Source organism: Fringilla coelebs (assembly GCF_963513975.1).
Source record: "Fringilla coelebs genome assembly, chromosome: 28".
NCBI lineage: Eukaryota > Metazoa > Chordata > Aves > Passeriformes > Fringillidae > Fringilla > Fringilla coelebs.
In genome coordinates this window covers 4,576,462-4,594,529 of record NC_140054.1, presented here as the reverse complement: position 1 = coordinate 4,594,529, position 18,068 = coordinate 4,576,462, and the positions used below count along the sequence as shown (strand labels likewise).

Below are 18,068 nucleotides of genomic sequence, written 5' to 3'. Positions count from 1 at the left end.
AGTTCCTGTCCCTTATTCCACACAGCTCCTCAAATGTTCCTGTCCCTTATTCCACACAATTCCTGAGGAGCTCCTGTCCCTTATTCCACAACTCCTGAGGAGTTCCTGTCCATTATTCCACAACTCCTGAGAAGCTCCTGTCCCTTATTCCACACAACTCCTGAGGAGCTCCTGTCCCTTATTCCACACAATTCCTGAGGAGCTCCTGTCCCTTATTCCACACAACTCCTGAGGAGCTCCTGTCCCTTATTCCACACAACTCCTGAGGAGCTCCTGTCCCTTATTCCATCCACAGGATTTTGTCAGTTCTTTGCACACCCATACCACCAGGACACGAAGCAGCTCTCCCTGCTGGGAAACCCAAAATCCCAGGATATGGCCCTGGGATACAGGTACAAAAGCTGGAGATATTAAGGGAAAACTGCAAGGCTGCCATGAGCTGGTAGCAGAGTGTTGAAGTGAGCAGGGACAAGAAATTTCACTTTAATGGTTCTCCTGCCTGCACGGCCGCTGAGAGCCTGACAGGATCCATCAATTAAAATCTATTCCCAGCTGCAGCAGCCGTGGCTCCAGCAGAAGGAGCAGCTATTTTTGGCACGTTACAAATATGAAGTGGTCAGAAAGGCCCCAGATATCGCCCAGCCAATTACGCTTTCCACGGAATCTTTGCGTTCCCCCATCCCTCAGCCTGCAAGCTCCATAAACAAGTGGCACTCAGGCAAAATCAGGCCCAGGGAAGTTGGAACATGGGTTCCACTCAATTGAACCCATCACACAGGACTGGTCCTGAGGAATGGCTCCAAATTCCTGCAGCTCTGCTTGAAAATATCCATTTTTTACAAGGACACCCCAATAAACTCCCAGTCTGGCCATTCCCACCAGTCCCTTCAGCTGAACAGCACCTGAGAGGCTGACAGACAACTCTGCCAGCTCTGAACACACAATAAAATTCCAGTTATCTGCAGCAGGAAATCTTCTAGTGACAGGAAAACAGGAAGGGATGGGAAACAGTGCGCTGGAAATTGGTCGTTATCCACCTGGATGTGTTTCCTACTAATGGTGTGGAGACTAGAGATGGAAATAACTGTGAGAGCAAAGCATTAACAAGGAGAAATAACACTTTGGGAGATGCCTTCCAGCAGCAGAGAGGAAACAATGATCCTGGAAGAGCTGCAGGCAGCTGATGGAGGAGGGGGGTAAGCGATAAATATGGATATTATGGGGGGAACATATCTCGGGGACCTGGGGTGGGTTCCTTCCTCTGCTTTCACACTGTAGTTAAAACCTGCAATAAACCAACTGCAGAAAATGGTTTCTCTCAGTACTGGCACGATTCTGGCTCGTTGGGAGCCTCAGCACCTTTTTCATGTGCTCAGAACTAGCATTAATGGCACTGTTACAGACCCAGGAATGTCATTTTTATCATAATGCTGCCTGCGTTGTCACTGCTCCAGGAAAAATGATTTTAAAACACCTTGGAAATTGCCTGCACAACCTTCTCTTCAGGCCAGCTACATGGAATCACCTGAGAGCTGTCCAGGATGGCATTTGCTGTCCCTGTCCTTGGGATTTGCTGTCCCTGCCCTCTCCATGTGGGGGCTTCCAAGGGGATGAGTTTCAGAGCAGAAGGGAAAAGCCAGGAGTGACAGATCTTTATCCAAAGCCCTCCAAAATCCACTTCCCTGCGCCTGGCCAGGGGCACAAACGCACATCTGCCACCACAGGTGCAAGACACACATCTGGGGACTTCAAAGTTTGGGTAAACAACCCAGAATTTTCTGTACTCTCCCTCACCCAAACGAAAAAATCCAATTATTGAGCACAAAAGCACCAAGACGTGGCTGCTGCACTCGTGGTGCCATTGAGAACATGAGAGCTGTGCCTCTGCAGAGATCTCCTCTTGTTCTGAGGGAACAATGGCACTTCAGCCCCTCTCCCTGAGCCAGCTCCACTCTCCTCATCCCAGCAATTTTCCTTTTGGTGTGCACGAGATGCTCTCGTGTGGCAGCAAGAGCAGGGGAAGCACTGCAGGACTGGTGAGCAGCAGATTTATTTAATCAATTTCTCTGCACTGATGCTCCCACATGTCTGTGTTCATGGATCCACCAGGAGTATCCATGAACAAACACCCCAAACCAAGCCCTGTGATTCTTTCTGGAGGCTGCAGGGAGGAGCTGAGCCTTTGAAGGGGGAGCTTTGGGGTTGAGTTTGTGTCAGTGTCCCCAGGGGGTGATGAGAGTCACCCCAGTGATCCCCAACAGCAATGGTAGGAAAATTCACCCACAGACACCAGAGGTTTGTGCCCAAAAAGGAGACAGAGCAGTCCTGGAACTTTATCCCAATACAGGGAGAGGCCATGGGGCATCCCCTGGGGTCTCCCCAATTTTTAGAGGATGCAGCCTCCTTTTTATCCCAATTTCCCAGCTGCATTTCCCTTCTCTCTTCCCCCATTTCTGAGGTACTTGAGAGGTTCAGACTCCCCAGAACACCTGATCCCAAAGATTCCCCTCTAATGCACAACCCTCCCTTTGCATTTTGAATTCTTATGGAATTTAGGGGTTTTTCTTCCCCATTGTTTTATTTCATCTTTCAATGTCTAACTTCATTTATCATAAACCTAAAGTTTATTTGTAAAATCAAATCTCTTTTTCCATTCATCAATCAGTGGAATCCTCCCCATTGTTTCTTTTCTCTCCCAGTGCTGCTTTTATCTCCAGCAGACCCACAGCTTGTTTGGAGAGAAAAATCCTCTATTCCTCTCAGCAAGAAGGGATTGGAGGGGGACCCTCTTCTCTCTCCTCACTCGTGGCCACCCAAAAAGGTTTTTGGAACCAATCCACAGCAGCCAAACCTGGCAGAAGCCTTCCCTAAACCCCCCCTTAGCAGCAGATTAATTCTGGATGACTGCGAGGCTTTGCAGGCTCCTTGTCACGCGTTAACTGAGATGTTACAACTTCAACACCCTTTGAAAAATCAGAGCCTGGAAGAGTTCTCTGCTCATTAACTGCCTGCCAAAGGATCCTCCCGCTCTCAAGAATCAATAACCTGCTTCTGTTCACAGCTTGATTTTAATGGGACCAAAAAGCCACGAGAGCTGAGAGCCACCAGGACCACGGTGAGGGGAACAACAGCTCTGCTCTTTGAAGCCCATCTTGCAGGCAGGAAAGCACAGATTGAACATCCCCGAGCTCATCCCCATCTGCACAGAGCGCTGCAGAGGCAGCACACCCTGCCCCCCTTGTTAGCTTTGATTTACATCACAGATCACGGCAGGAACGAGCTCCTTCCACACCCAGCACGGCCCAGCCCACGCCAGGGATGCTCCCAAAATGATTTTCCAGCTCTCCCACTCCCCAGGGGCAGCACAGATGATGCTCCCAAAATGATTTTCCAGCTCTCCCACTCCCCAGGGCAGCACAGATGATGCTCCCTGCCCTGCAGTCCTTGGGGACAGGGAATCCCCAGCCCCAGTTTGAGATGAGATCACGGAGCAGGTTTCCAAAGTGTGCCACCCCCACTGAACTCCAAACCCATCTGTTTCTTTTAATTTCCACCCCCCCCCCCCCAAAAAAAAAAGCAGCAGCTGAGTTCTCAGAAGTGCAATTGGAGCAGCAGCTTGACAGACCCAGTTTTGGCTTTCCCAGAATTCATCATTTGCACTGATAAAACACGGGTTGGCTCGTGAACTTCCTCATTCCACTTAAAGCCACAACATTCCAGTTCCATCAGGCAGGGGTGGGAGCTGCAGCTCTCATGGGGAGGGTGTCAAACACCCCAGAATGTGTCAAATACCCCAGAACGTGTCAAACATCCCAGATTAAGAATATCCACATCATGGCTGGGGTTGGAATGAAATTATCTTTAAACCCCTTCCAACCCAAAGCATTGTGGGGTTAAAAAATATTCATTTATTTTCTACATGAACAATAAATCTGTCATCAGATAACCTTGAAGGAGACTCCAACCACCAGGTAAAATAGGATTAATTATGTTTTAAGAAATTGCTTGATTGACAAAGTTCATTTTCCATCCCTTTCCCATCAGCTGCACAGTCCCAGTTGGGTGTGACTGAGATGGGGATGGCAAAGCTGTCATCTTAAATCTGGTGATGAATTGATTTGGATGATCCACCAGGGGGGTGAAGATGTGATTCTTCTCCTAGGCACTATGGAATCATGGAATATTCTGGAAGGGACACGCAGGGACCATCAAATTCCAGCCCTGCACACACACCCCAGTGAAAGGAATGAGGGAATTGTCTTTACAAATAAGCTGATAAATAAAGTTAGATACAGAGAGGTGAAAGAAACAATGGGAAGAACCAATAATTCCATGGGAATTCCACTGATTGACACAAGGAAAAGAAAAAAAAGGGGGGGTAACTTTAGAAGGGGCTCTGTATTAGGAGATTTGGGAAGTCTGAAGCTCTCAAATACCTCAGCCAGTGGAAAAAGAGAGAGGGAAATGCAGCTGGGAAATTGGGGTAAAATCCTTTAAAAATCTGAGAGACCCCATGGCCTCTCCCTTGATTGAAATAAAGTTCCAGGAGTGCTCTGTCTCCTTTTTGGACACAAACCTCTGGTGTTTGTGGGTGAATTTTCCTGACACCAACACCCCCACCCTGTGCCTGGCAGCCTGTGAAGAGCAGAACACATCCCCCACTCAGTCCCTGCAAGGTTTTTCTGGCCAGGGGTGACCAAAGCTGGCAGGCTGAGCCCAATCCCTGCAGAATTCCCTGCCTGCCTCAATCCCAAACTCATCCCTGTGCCCTCCAGAGCAGCTTCACCAGGTGGCCAAAGCCCTGGCAGGGCTGAGCATCACAACCTGAGCTGAGCAGGGGCTCTCAACACCCCAGGGCACAGATCCCAGCTGCCAAGGCAGCAGAACAAGAACTGCACGAGGGCAAAATGTCCTTTTTAAGAAGCCTCTGTGGGTGACCTTAACACAACGTGAATTCTGCAGAAACTCTTGAGTGCTGCCAGTGGGTTCTGCTTTATTATCTCCTGCTTTTTTAAAGCTGCTTTCTGTCTGCCCTTTGCTGCTGGGAGCTTCTCTCGCTCTCCCAGCTCCTCAGAGATCAATCTGCACCTTCTCCACTCAGCTGATGTGAGTTGTGTCACTGCTCACTTGCCTATCATCCCCTACTTCCAAGGGTTTGATCAGATAAAAAAATCCTGAAACGTTCTCCAGTCAGAAATGAAGCAGAATTCTGGGAAAGGAGCAGATCCTGATGTTTTTTTTTTTTTTTTGCTGGGGGGGAAAAAAGAAAATCCACCTTCACAACTTAGAGCCAGGGATGTTTTGTGCCTTCATGTGTGGGAGATGGGGCAGAGCAGCCCCAAGCAGTGACAATTTGATTTGTGCTGCTGCCTTTAAATCCAACCCTGTGCAGCCTCAGAGCAGCCAAATCCATTTCCAAATTCTGGAAATTCCCAGAATTATTCACAGTTTAGATGAATCAATAAAGTGCCATTAAGAGCCTGTTCTGAGCTGGATGTTGTTGATGTTTGAAGAGTGCAGCCCTGGCAGAGCCTGCTCCAGATTTTTTCCCTGGTTTGGATTAAATCTGGGTTCAATTTGGATTAAAATTTGGGTTTTGCTGGGAGGAGTCTTCAAAACACCAACTCTGCAAACTCTGACTCCTCCTCACAAAAGTCCAGGGGAATTTTAAAGCTCTTCCAGGTCAGGTTCTGGTCTGGGATTCCACACACCCTGAAATATTTCCCACTGCTTTTACTGCTCCCTATAAACAGTTTTGGGATCTCAGGGAAAACATTCAACTGGAGTAAAAAACATGAAAATTCCCAATTCCAAAATATTTCAGGCTGGTTTATGTTCCAGTCAAGGAAACCTCCAAGTTTCAGGAAACAACCAGGAGCCCAGCCAAGGCTTTTACATGCCCAGAGCAGCTTGTTCTGAGCAACATTTTTAGAAGGAAAACCTAAAAAAATCCAATTTGGAATCTCCTGAACTTCCCACCAGGAAACACCTTGGAATCAGTGGAGCCTCGCTTGTCTTTCCCAGAGATTTGCTGCAGCCTCTCTGAGATTTAGGAAGATGGATTCTTGGCAGTTGGGCAGAAAAAAAACCCCCAAAATAAGTTACTTTCCTGGCAACTTGCTAAAATCAGAACTTGCATAAAGGAAGGGGAAAAATGCCAAAAGCAAAGCAAGGCCTGGCATCCACAGCAAATGCAGAATCCGTGAGTTTGTCCCTTTGGACTCAATTAGTCCAAATTTACAAAGAATGACACCCATAAAGATGTTAAACATTAACAAAACTTCTGCTAACTCACTTCAAAATGAATTTTAATTGCAAGCTGTTTGATACATTGCAAAATTTAACGAGGGTTTTTATTCTGCCCACAAAAATTCCGATATATTAATTTCAGGCTAAAAAATCTATAGTTCCTTAAAAGCCTGAGAGAAAAAAAAAATAATCAATGACAGAATGTTCTAAATGCCAGTCACTGAGACTGTTCTGCTTTTGATTTTCTGGGGGGGGGCAGATATTGAGCACAGCCCCTCCTGCTTCAACACTTCTGCTTTTAAATGGGTTTTTGAGGGAATGTGGCAATACAGATCAGGGAATTGTTAAGGCTGGAAAAGACTTTTAAGATGATCAAGTGCAGCCATCAGACTCAGGAGCTTTTTCTCTCTTCAAATGGAGACGAGGGTGAAATCAGAGGGTGAAAAATCAAGAGTTTCAGAAGAGCAGAGGATTTTTCTTGAGCTTGTGCACATGCAGCAAATGGGAGAGAGGGGGGACTGGGGGGGATCCCTGGATCAGGAGCCCCTTGCCAAGCCCAGCTCTCACCCAGGAGCCAGGGCACATTGCCAAGTGCCAGGGCTGGGCTGGAAGGGGCATCCAGGCACTGCTGAGGGGAGGGGAAATGCAAACCCAGGGAGGTTTCACTGGGAACCTTCCAGTTTGCACTGGGACAGCAGAACTGGCAGCACCAGCACGGGGTGGGCACCCACCTGGGCACGGAATCTACCTGGGCACAGGGCACAGCATCCACCTGGGCACAGGACACACCTGGGCACCCACCTGGGCACAGGGCACAGCATCCACCTGGGCACAGGACACAGCCTCTACCTGGGCACAGCACACACCTGGGCACAGTTCCCATCTAGATACAGGATCTACCTTGGCACAGAAAACTCCTGGCACAGCTCCCACCTGGGCACAGAACACACCTGGGCACAGAATCTACTTGCCCCAGCACCCACCTGGGCAGAAGACACAGAATCTACCTGGGCACAGAACACACCTGGATACAGGATCTACCTGCCCCAACACCCACCTGGGCACAGCAACCACGTGGGCACAGAACACACCTGGCACAGCACCCACCTGGGCACAGCAGCCCCTGCCCAGCAGCAGCAGGAAATCCAGAGGAGCAGCAGAGCCCCGAGCATCCCCCGTGCCCTCCTGTTCCTCCCTGGGGCAGGACCCAGAGCTCCAGGGCTGGGAGCAGCTCCTGTCCCTGTCCCTGTCCCTGTCCCCGTCCCTGTCCCTGTCCCTGTCCCCATCCCCATCCCCATCCCTGTTCCCTGTCCCCATCCCTGTTCCCTGTCCCCATCCCTGTCCCTGTTCCCTGTCCCTGTCCCTGTCCCTGTCCCTGTCCCCATCCCCATCCCTGTCCCCGTCCCTGTCCCTGCCCCCATCCCCATCCCTGTTCCCTGTCCCCATCCCTGTCCCTGTTCCCTGTCCCCATCCCTGTTCCCCGTCCCCATCCCTGTTCCCTATCCCCATCCCTGTCCCTGTTCCCTGTCCCATCCCCATCCCTGTCCCTGTCCCTGTCCCCCTCCCTGTCCCTGTCCCCATCCCCATCCCTGTCCCTGTCCCCTTCCTGTCCCCATCCCTGTCCCTATTCCCTGTCCCTGTCCCCATCCCTGTCCCTATTCCCTGTCCCTGCCCCCATCCCTGTCCCCATCCCCGTCCCTGTCCCTGTCCCCATCCCTGTCCCTATTCCCTGTCCCCATCCCTGTCCCCATCCCTGTCCCTGTCCCCCTCCCTGTCCCCATCCCTGTCCCCATCCCTGTCCCTGTCCCCATCCCTGTCCCCCTCCCTGTCCCCATCCCTGTCCCCATCCCTGTCCCTGCCCTGCTCCCCCAACCCGCTCTGCCATCCCCAGCCTCCCCCCACCCATCACAGAGCAGCTCTGCCGCCTCTTTCAAGATCCCCCTTTGCTTTCCCCGTGCCTTTGGTTCATTTCCAGGCTCCAGAAATTCCGCTGTGGCTTTGAACAAACATCCTTTGGATTTTAAACTCACACAAAGCTTCTGTGACTGGGCAAAAAAAAAAACCCCAAACCCTCTCTGAGCACTCCCCTTCCCACAGGGCTGCCTGGAGCACGGGGCACTGCTCCAGGATCAATGGGGGTAATTTATTCTCTGACATTACAGGGAACAACCTGATTTCCAAATTCCTTCCAGCCTGAAGCACTTCTGTTATTTTTTTCCCCCTTTTAAGAACAGCTGACTTATCAAAACCAGGTTTTTCCAAGAGAAAAGCACAAGCTAAGCCACATTACAATAATTGAAGCTATTAATTACCTTTATGCTTTTCTTTTTTTAAGGGAGATCTTTAATGCAGGTAATTCTGGCTAAAAGAGCTAATTTGAGCTGCTCCATCATTTAAAGGATGATTATAAAATTAATTTAGAAAGAGTGGGAGAAAGACAAAGGGATAAAGGAGAGCAGGAAGAGATGGGTATTCCCCTTGTGCTCCAGCTGGGAATTATCAAAGGAATGGGATTGTTTTAAAAGAACACAGAGGGCTGAAGGAGTTTTTAGGGTTTTTTAACAATTTATTGCATTTTCCAGAGAAGCTGTGGATGTTCCAGCCCTGGAAGTGTCCCAGGCCAGGCTGGACAGGGCTGGGAGCAGCCTGGGACAGTGGAAGGTGTCCCTGCTGTGGCAGAGGGTGGAATGGGATGGGATTTATGGGATTTAAACTTCCAACCCAAACCTCTCCAGGATTCTGTGGGAATTCCAGCCAGTAAAGCAATCCTTGGACAAGAACTGCCAACAGCATTTTGTTTCTTCCTAATCCTCCAATATTTACTGACACCCTGGGCATCTTCCTGATCCCCACTCCAAACCCAGCCACCAGAAAGGTCCCTGGGAGGCAAAAATCAACCCCTGCCCACTGTGACACAGCCAAGGAGCTGAAGGGATCCCAACCTGCCAGGACTGAACAGAACTGTGCCAAGCTCTGAAAACACACCAGGAGTAACAGATACAACAGCCCAGCTCTATAAATACACCAGGAGTAACAGATACAACAGCCCAGCTCTATAAATACACCAGGAGTAACAGATACAACAGCCCAGCTCTGAAAACCAATCAAGATTAACAAATCCCAGCTCTTGGAACACAATTCCAAGTGCTGATTTTGTTTTTTCCATGCTGTGGCCACACTTTGTTTCCTCTGCCCTCTCAAGAGGCACTGCACCAAGGCAAGCTGGTGTTGCCCTACTCTTTGAAACGTTGATTTTTCCTCCCCTGAGGCCCAGACATCCCCTAAAAGATCATTTTAAGGGCAGAGGGATGAATCCAGCAGGGAAGGGATCCAGCAGTGGTGATTCCCAGCTGCAGGGAGCGATGGAAAGCGAGCCCAGGGAAGGGGAAATGTGCTGGGAGCAGCTGCAGCAAACCCAACCAGGCAAAAAGAGCATTCAAACCAGATTTTGTGAGGCAGCTGACGTCTGAAAACAAAGTGATTCCATCCTTGAAACAACTTGTAAATAGCAGAAAAACATCCCTGAGTGGGGCCTGGAGAAAGCCCAGCAGGGAGAGGCCTTTGAAAGCATCCGAGGTGTCTGTGCTGCTCCCTTTGAAGCTGCAGATAAGGGAGGGTGTAGAACACGAGCGTTATCAGCTCTGGCAGACACATCCTGACACCAAAACGCAGCTCCCCGGATCCCTGTGCAAGGAGAGACCTCCCTGCACAGGCACAGCTCAGCCCAACGGCGTGAAAATGACAGCAATTGGTGTCTGAACATGAAAAAAAAAAAAGGCACAGACAGCTCCTGGAACACCTCAGAGTGAAGGCACTGATCTTTCCCACCAACGTTTGTCCAAATCCTCGCTTTAGCTGGGAGGAATCAGTGCTCTGCTGTGACAGTGTTTTAAAGAGAATCCCAAATATCCGACTTTTTACAAGCTGAAACATCATCTGCACTTACTTAAAGCCTCCCTCCCCTGCCAAATCTGGGTATTATTCACTGCTTTGCAGTCTATATTTTGGGTCACATCCTGAAGGAGGTTCCAATATTTTTCTCAGCTTCCAGCCAGGCGTGTCAGACTCAGTCTCAGTCTCAAATAAAATTTTTTTAGATTAAAGCTATTGAGGCTTCTTGCAAAAACCTCTTTTTTTTCTTTTTACTGTTCCAGGACAAATACAGAAAGAAATTAAGAATTAATGACCTTCAGGGATTTTTTTTTTCCCCTCCACTGCCACAGGCTTCCCTGTCCCTCATCATCCCTTGGGATTCAGGATCACACAGCATTGGCCTTTCCATGGGGATCTTTGCCCCTGAGGTGACCAAACAACAAAGAAGGGACAAATTGGGATAAAAAGGGCAATTTAACCATTATCAGGGTCCTTTTCAGCCTAAAAGCATCTCCTTCCCAGTCTGAATATTCATGAAAAGCTTTCCACCGTGCAGCAAATGGAATTGTTAATGCATGGAAAAGTAACTTTGGGGGGAGAGTGGGATGGGATGGGATGGGATGGGATGGGATGGGATGGGATGGGATGGGATGGGATGGGATGGGATGGGATGGGATGGATGGCATGGATGGGATGGATGGCATGGATGGGATGGAATGGATGGGATGGGATGGGATGGGATGGGATGGGATGGGATGGGATGGGATGGGATGGGATGGGATGGGATGGGATGGGATGGATGGGATGGGATGGGATCCTGTTGGATTGGATTGGATTGGATTGGATTGGATGGGAGAGGTCATGGGTCCCTGTCACAGGGGTTTGTCTGTCCCAGGGCAGGATTTGGGAAGGAGATGCTTCCCAGGAGAAGGAAAGGCAGCCAGGAGCAGGGAGCAGTGGGTTCTGCTGCTCCACATTCAGCCACGAGCTGGGGAAGGAGCTGAAACCTTCCCCTTCCCTCCGGGAATATCCACCAGCCATGGAACTCCTCCAAATCCCACCTTCCCCTTCCTTGCAGCATTCCCAGGTGTTTCTGCAGTGCCAGGAGCTCTGGGACAACGTGGGAGCACAAACCTCCCTGTCCAAAGCATCCCCAACCCCTGAAGTTGCCACCAGCACGGAGGATGCTCAGGGATGGTTGGAATTCCCGTGGGAAGCCATCAGCTCTTCCTCCAGCAGGACAAAACAGCTCCCTGACCCACAAATTCCTGCTCTTCACAGAGGGAATCCATCTTCAAATAAAGCCTGGAGGGCAGGAATTCCAAAGGCTGGAAGTTCCCCACCACCTTCCAGGAGCTGGAAGTGCTCTGGTTCCAGCTTCTCCAGAATGTTCTCTGCAGGGAATGCACCTTCCAGGAGAAAAGGGGATTCTTCCTTTTCCAGAAAAGGAAATGGCCAGAAGATCATTTCTCACTAAAGCGAAGTTTTTAGGGTTTCAAGCCTTTGTGGGATTTGTTTTCAATAAAAAAAGCACAGAAATGTTTGGGAAGAAAAATGATGGAATTAAATAAGGAAATCAGTTTTGCAGATTCCAAAGAAGATGTAACTGACATTTAAATAAGGATTTCAAAAGCCACTTCATCCACATTTCCCAATCCTATGGAAAACACTTCCTATGGAAGAAAAACATCTGAAAATTGCAGATAAAGCATCCAGGAGTTCCTGCAATAAGGGAGCTCCAATCATTGCACAGGGAAAGGAAACTTTCCCCATTTTTCTGGGTTTTAAGTGGTGATGAAAGAATTTCTTTCAAGACACACAAAAACCTTCCCAGCTCCAACCTCGTGCACGCCCAGGGCAGGATAATTCTTGTCAACTCGCAAATAAAAACAATTAGAGCCTGGAAAAATTCTGCCAGAGAGTGGCAAGAGTGAGATGAGAAATATTGGGAAGCAATCTGCTTTTCAGAATCCCTGCAAGGAACAGCAGCAGCTGGGGAGGCAGAGAGAGGGATCATCCCCTGGGAAAAGCCTGGAGGATCCTGCAGGGTTATCCCAGAGAGCTGCACAGGGAGCAGCAATGTGAAAAACGCCAATTTGAAAGTTTTAAAAGTTTAACGGTAATAAAGTGGTTGTAAAAATAGTAATATAATTGGAGTAATAAAAATTTGGACAATTAGGATTTTAGGACAATATGAGAAAATAAAAACAAAGAGTTATGGATGTCCAGGTGCTTCTTTCTGGGCAAAATAAGCCCAAAAAAGGACCCACGTTAACAGAGGATTAACCCTTGAAAGTCAGGATTAAAAGGAAGAAGCTGACACTGCCCAGCCAGAATCCTGTGTGTGAATGGAATTGATGCACCATGGATGAGGTGTGTGAATATGCAACAGGCTGTTCCTTTTAAGGGTTAATCCTCTGTTAACCTGGGTCCTTTTTCGGGCTTATTTTGCCCTGAAAGAGGCACCTGGACGTCCATAACTCTTTATTTTCTCATATTGTCCTAAAATCCTAATTGTCCAAATTATTATTCTTCTAATTGTATTACTATCTTTACAACCATTAAACTTTTAAAGAATTTAAAACCAAGCGCTTGGCCTTTTTCACACAATCATAAAATCCTCATTTTCCCGCAAGGAACACATCCCAAAGCACAAAATCCTGCTCTGGAGCCAGAGCCCTCACATGGACTTCACAGGCAGCTCCGAGATGAAAACCAGGAGCTGAAAGCAGCGAGGCCACCACGGCAGGATCAGAGGCTGCTTTGATGGAAAGGGAAGGGGTTGGTTCATTAGGAGCTCCCAGCGAGGAGCTTCTCACACCCCATCAGCAGCTCCATGTGAAGCTGTGACCCCCAGGACCTGCAGCTCTGAGAGCACAAGGCGTGTGCAGAGAGAGGGGCTGGCCAGAGGGACGGGATGAGGGGATCCCAGAGCATCCCAGAGCTTTAATGACTTTTGGGAACCACTTAGGAGGCAGATGGAGGGGCTGGGGAGGGAAGGGTCAGCTGCACGTAGGGATGGGGAAAGGGAGTTGAGAGGAGCTGCTGAAATGCTGATGGCTGCTGCAAAAATCTTCCCCCAAACTCTGCCCCAACAGGGAAATCAGAGAACGTGGAAACGAGGGAATTTCAGGAATGCTGCTCCAGAAAGGGCTGATGGATCCAAGGGGTCTCGGGAAAAAAGAGAACCTCAAAAATGCTATTTCAGAAAGAACTGATGGATCCAAGGGGTCTCAGAAAAGGAGAGAATTTCAGAAATGCTTTTCCAGGAAGGGTTGATCGCTCCAAAGGGTCTCAGAAAACAAAAGAATTTCAGAAATGTTCCTCCAAGAAGGGTTGATGGCCCCAAGGGGGTCTCAGGAAACAAGAGAACCTCAAAAATGCTGCTCCAGAAAGAACTGATGGATCCAATGGGTCTCAGGAGCATGAGAATGAGACAACTTCACAAATGCTGCTCTAGAAAGGGCTGATGGATCCAGAGGGTCTCAGGACACAAGAGAACCTCAAAAATGCTGCTCCAGAAAGGGCTGATGGATCCAAGGGGTCTCAGGAAACAAGAGAGAACCTCAAAAATGCTCTTCCAGAAAGAACTGATGGATCCAAGGGGTCTCAGCAGCATAGGAATGAGAGAAAATTTTAGAAATGCTCTTCCAGAAAGGGGTGATGGCTCCAGAGGATCTCAGAAAGAGGGAGACAAGAGACAACATCAGAAATGCTTCTCCAGAAAGGGCTGATGGATCCAAGGGGTCTCAGAAAAGGAGAGAATTTCAGAAATGCTCTTCCAGAAAGGGTTGATGGCCCCAAAGGGTATCAGGAAATAAGAAATGCTGCTCCAAGAAGGGTTGATGGCCCCAAAGGGTCTCAGCAAACAAAAGAATTTCAGAAATGTTCCTCCAAGAAAGGCTGATGGTCCCCTGAGCTCAGCTCCAGAAAAAAACCCACTAAACCAACCAGAGGAACTGGAATCCAAGGTTCTTGGTTCTCCCAGGCTCACCCAGTGCATGGACACTTTTGTTTTCCCCCACTGCCCAACATCTGGAGCACGCTGTGTTGCCTTCACATCTGGCACAGCTGTGCTGGAAGTGAGTGCAGCAATTCACCTGCACGTGCTGGGGCACGTTCCTTCTCCAGGAAATCACAGGATGAAGCCAAAAGGAACTTGACACAAATGAAGTGAAAATAAAAAACCAAACAGAGGAGAAGAAAGGAATTTTTGCAAGGGAGGAAAATGCAGCGCCAAGGTTGGGGAGGCGAAAGGAAGATGAGGCACTGAGGGGGAGGAACTGAACTCAGACAGGAATAAACTCCCTGGATGTGGCTTCTCCCACCACATTCCCTCAGCATGGGATTATCAACAGAAAATCAAGGAGGAGAAACTGGATCCCAGGGGGAATGACAAGGAAGGCTCAAGGAGTGGGAGGCATTGGGGCAATGTGACAGCTGATGCAACTTTCCTAAAATAAACCCCAAAAGGCTCAGAGCATTTTGTGATCTGAAGCCCACGACACCAGGATAAAGCAGCAACAGCAGCACAATTCCCAATGAAAATCCCAGTCCCTCCCACCCCTCAGAACACACCATGGATAGAAGAGACCTGGAAAGCCTCGTTATTAAAGCAACCAGCTCCATCCTCATCAATTTTCTAATCAGAAACATCTCCTGAAGCTCCAGAACATCCCAGACGGATCAGAGACAATTCCCAATGAAAATCCCAGTGAAAATCCCAGATCAGAGACAATTCCCAATGAAAATCCCGGTGAAAATCCCAGATCAGAGACAATTCCCAATGAAAATCCCAGTGAAAATCCCAGATCAGAGGCAATTCCCAATGAAAATCCCACCCATCCAAAACACACCATGGATAGAAGAGATCTGGAAAACCTCGTTATCAAAGCAACCAGCTCCATCCTAAAAGTAAATTACCAACCTAAATTTTCCAATCAGAAACATCTCCTGAAGCTCCAGAACATCCCAGGCGGATCAGAGCCACATTTTGGGGTGTTCTGGGTGCTCAGTCTGATGGGTTTTGGGGTGTGGGGATTTGAGCAGGGACAATCAGCAGCAATTCCCAACAGGACTGGGAATTCCCAGCTCCAGCAGCTCCTGACAAAGCCCCCAGAGAGACTCTGGAAGGACTTGAGCTGCTCTGGGGGATTTTCTCCTTTTCCATGGATTTAGAGGGAGGAATTGCTCTGATCCTGCCAGATCTCCCAGGGACAAAGAGAAGGGAAAAGAACCCTGGAAGAGCAGAGGAAGTCTGGGGGTGAGGATGCCAGAGAAGCCCAGAGTGGACTGGACTGGAAGGGACCTCCAAGCTCCTCCTGTTCCCACTGGATCAGGAGCTCTGCACACCCTGGGGACAGGGCAGGGTCACACCTGGATGGCCCAAAGGACAACAGGGCACCTCCTGCTCTGCTTCCCATTCCACCTCCCAGCCTGGAGACCCCTTCCTGATCCCCCAGCTCATCCCACCCTGCTCCTTCCCCCTGCTGCTCCCTGCTCAGCAGGATTTTATTTCTCACCTCTCAAAGCAATCTGGGCTGAAAGAGCTGTAAAAGTGTGATTTGATTAATCTGCCTCAAACAGCACCCTCGGAATTCTTCCTGCAGGATTCACATCCAACAGGTTTGGGGAGCAAAGGAAAGCCAGCTCAGGATTCTCCAGGCTGTGGGATCAATGTTAAAGCACTTAAAGCAAGCTGGCTCATAAAAAAAATAACCAAAAAATCCATTTTTAAAGCTGGGAGGGTGAATGGTAATGCAGGTTTTTCTAAGAGCAGGTCAAGTCAAGGTTACTTGAAGTGCTGAGTTAATGGGCTCATAAATATCATCATTAGGTCCATTCCCTAGCTTGGAAACACACAGGAATTATCCTCCTGATAAAATTGAATTTTGTTTATTTGTGCCCAACCCTGGCCATGACTAAAACTACTCAGAATGCTCAGAAAATGAAAATATTTGAAATATTCAGCTGCGAGAGGCTTCAAGAGAATCGGCTGCAAGTCTCTCTGCCCTATTACCAATAATTAAAATCCGTTTTTTCATCAGCAGAAGGGGGAAAAAGGGGTTTGAGCTCTCTTTTCCTGCTGAATCACATCAGCATGGTTAAAGATGAGACAGGAGCACCAGGATTTTTTCCCCCTACGGGCAAAAATTGTTGAGAACTGACTCATCTGAATTTAATTACCGGGCCAGCTCGGAGAGATGAAATTCCAAACAAGACTCCTTAGCAATTCCACTTGTGGGACTGCAAAGTTTCCTTCAGGAATGTGAAATGAGATGGCCTGGAATGGGCTGGGGCTGGCTGGTGTGGATGGGAAATTCAGGATGGGAAATTCAGGGATGGGAAATTCAGGGATGAGGAATTCAGGGATGGGAAAGTCAGGGATGGGAAATTCGGGAGTGGGAAATTTGGGGATGGGAAATTTGGGGATGGGAAATTCAGGGATGTGGAATTCAAGGATGGAAATCTGGGGATGGGAAATTCAGGGATAAGGAATTCAGGGATGGGAAATCTGGGGATGGGAAATTCAGGGATGGGAAATTCAGAGATGTGGAATTCGGGGATGGGAAATTCGGGAGTGGGAAATTTTGGGGTGGGAAATTCAGGGATGTGGAATTCAAGGATGGAAATCTGGGGATGGGAAATTCAGGGATGTGAATTTCAGGGATGGGAAATTCAGGGATGTGGAATTCAGGGATGGGAAATTCATGGATGGGAAATTCAGAGGTGGGAAATTCAGGGATGGGAAATTCAGAGATGTGAACTCCAGAAATGGGAAATTCAGGGATGAGGAATTCAGGGATGGGAAATTCAGGGATGGGAAATTCAGGGATGGGAAATTCAGAGATGTGAACTCCAGGAATGGGAAATTCAGGGATGAGGAATTCAGGGATGTGGAATTCAAGGATGGGAAATTCAGGGATGCACCACACAAAGCAGGAACAGCTTCTGCTGGGGGGAATTCCTGCTGCTGGGGCCAGGGGATCCCAAAAAGGGCTGAGCTCACCCAGGGAGAGGAGCTGGCAGGGAAGGCAGCCCCAGGGATGCAGCACATGGACACCTGGAGGGGCAGCAGGGATGCAAATCCATCATTTCTCCCTCAAATGAGCCCCAAAGTGACACCTGTAAAACTTAAACCAGGCTTTAATCCCAGTTTTAAGGACTGTGTATGCACTACAGGCTCAGCTCCAAGCCAGGCTTACACTCCCCACAGTTCAGAAGTTTTTTTTCCGTGCTGTATTTACGAGGAGTTTATTAATTTTATTAATTTTTTTTTTTTCCAGCAGGTTCCCTCTGCCAGGCTTTGTTTTATTTTTGACATGACAAGACACAGCTCTGCTTTGGCAACACCTCCAGGCTGAATAATGTTTTTTAACCAGCTCCATCCATCTTCCCAGCCAGCACAGCTGAGTGCCTACGAACCACCAGTGCCCTAAAATATTAATGCATTCTAATAAAACCAGCCCAGGCTTTTTTTCATCAAACAGCAACATCTAATTTTCCAAAGGGGCCTGGGAACAGTAAACAATTGGGACGTGGTAAATGGCAACTTCCCTCCCATCAATACACCCTAAACACTCCAATCCTGTTCCCTCAGAATTGCCAGCCAGGATAAATCACTCAAATAAATGGGATTTGCAACAGGATCCTCACAAATAATCACAATTTAACTCGCTGCTGATAATCCCAGGCAACACCTGATTATTTCAAAAGCTTCATTCTTCCCTTCTAGAGGGATGGTGGGTTTAAATCCAACTTCCAGCACCTTCCACTTGCTGCCAGTCAGGACTTTTAACCCTTTGCTATAAAACCAACAGGAGGAGCACATCAAATTCCCTTATTTCTCCTGCCTACAGAGCACTGGGGTAGCTCCTGAATATTGGAAATATTGGCTTTTATCCCAAATCAAAGCAATATTTCTGAGAGCATTTTCCAGGCAACCC

At 48.5% G+C, this 18,068-nt stretch overlaps 1 protein-coding gene across 1 annotated transcript in view; it reads right to left on the bottom strand.

Moving 5' to 3' along the window:
* CSMD2 (CUB and Sushi multiple domains 2) overlaps positions 1–18,068 on the bottom strand; it is a gene marked incomplete at its 5' end in the record, with an annotated part of 252,580 nt that overhangs the window by 167,974 nt on the left and 66,538 nt on the right. The window lies entirely within an intron of this gene.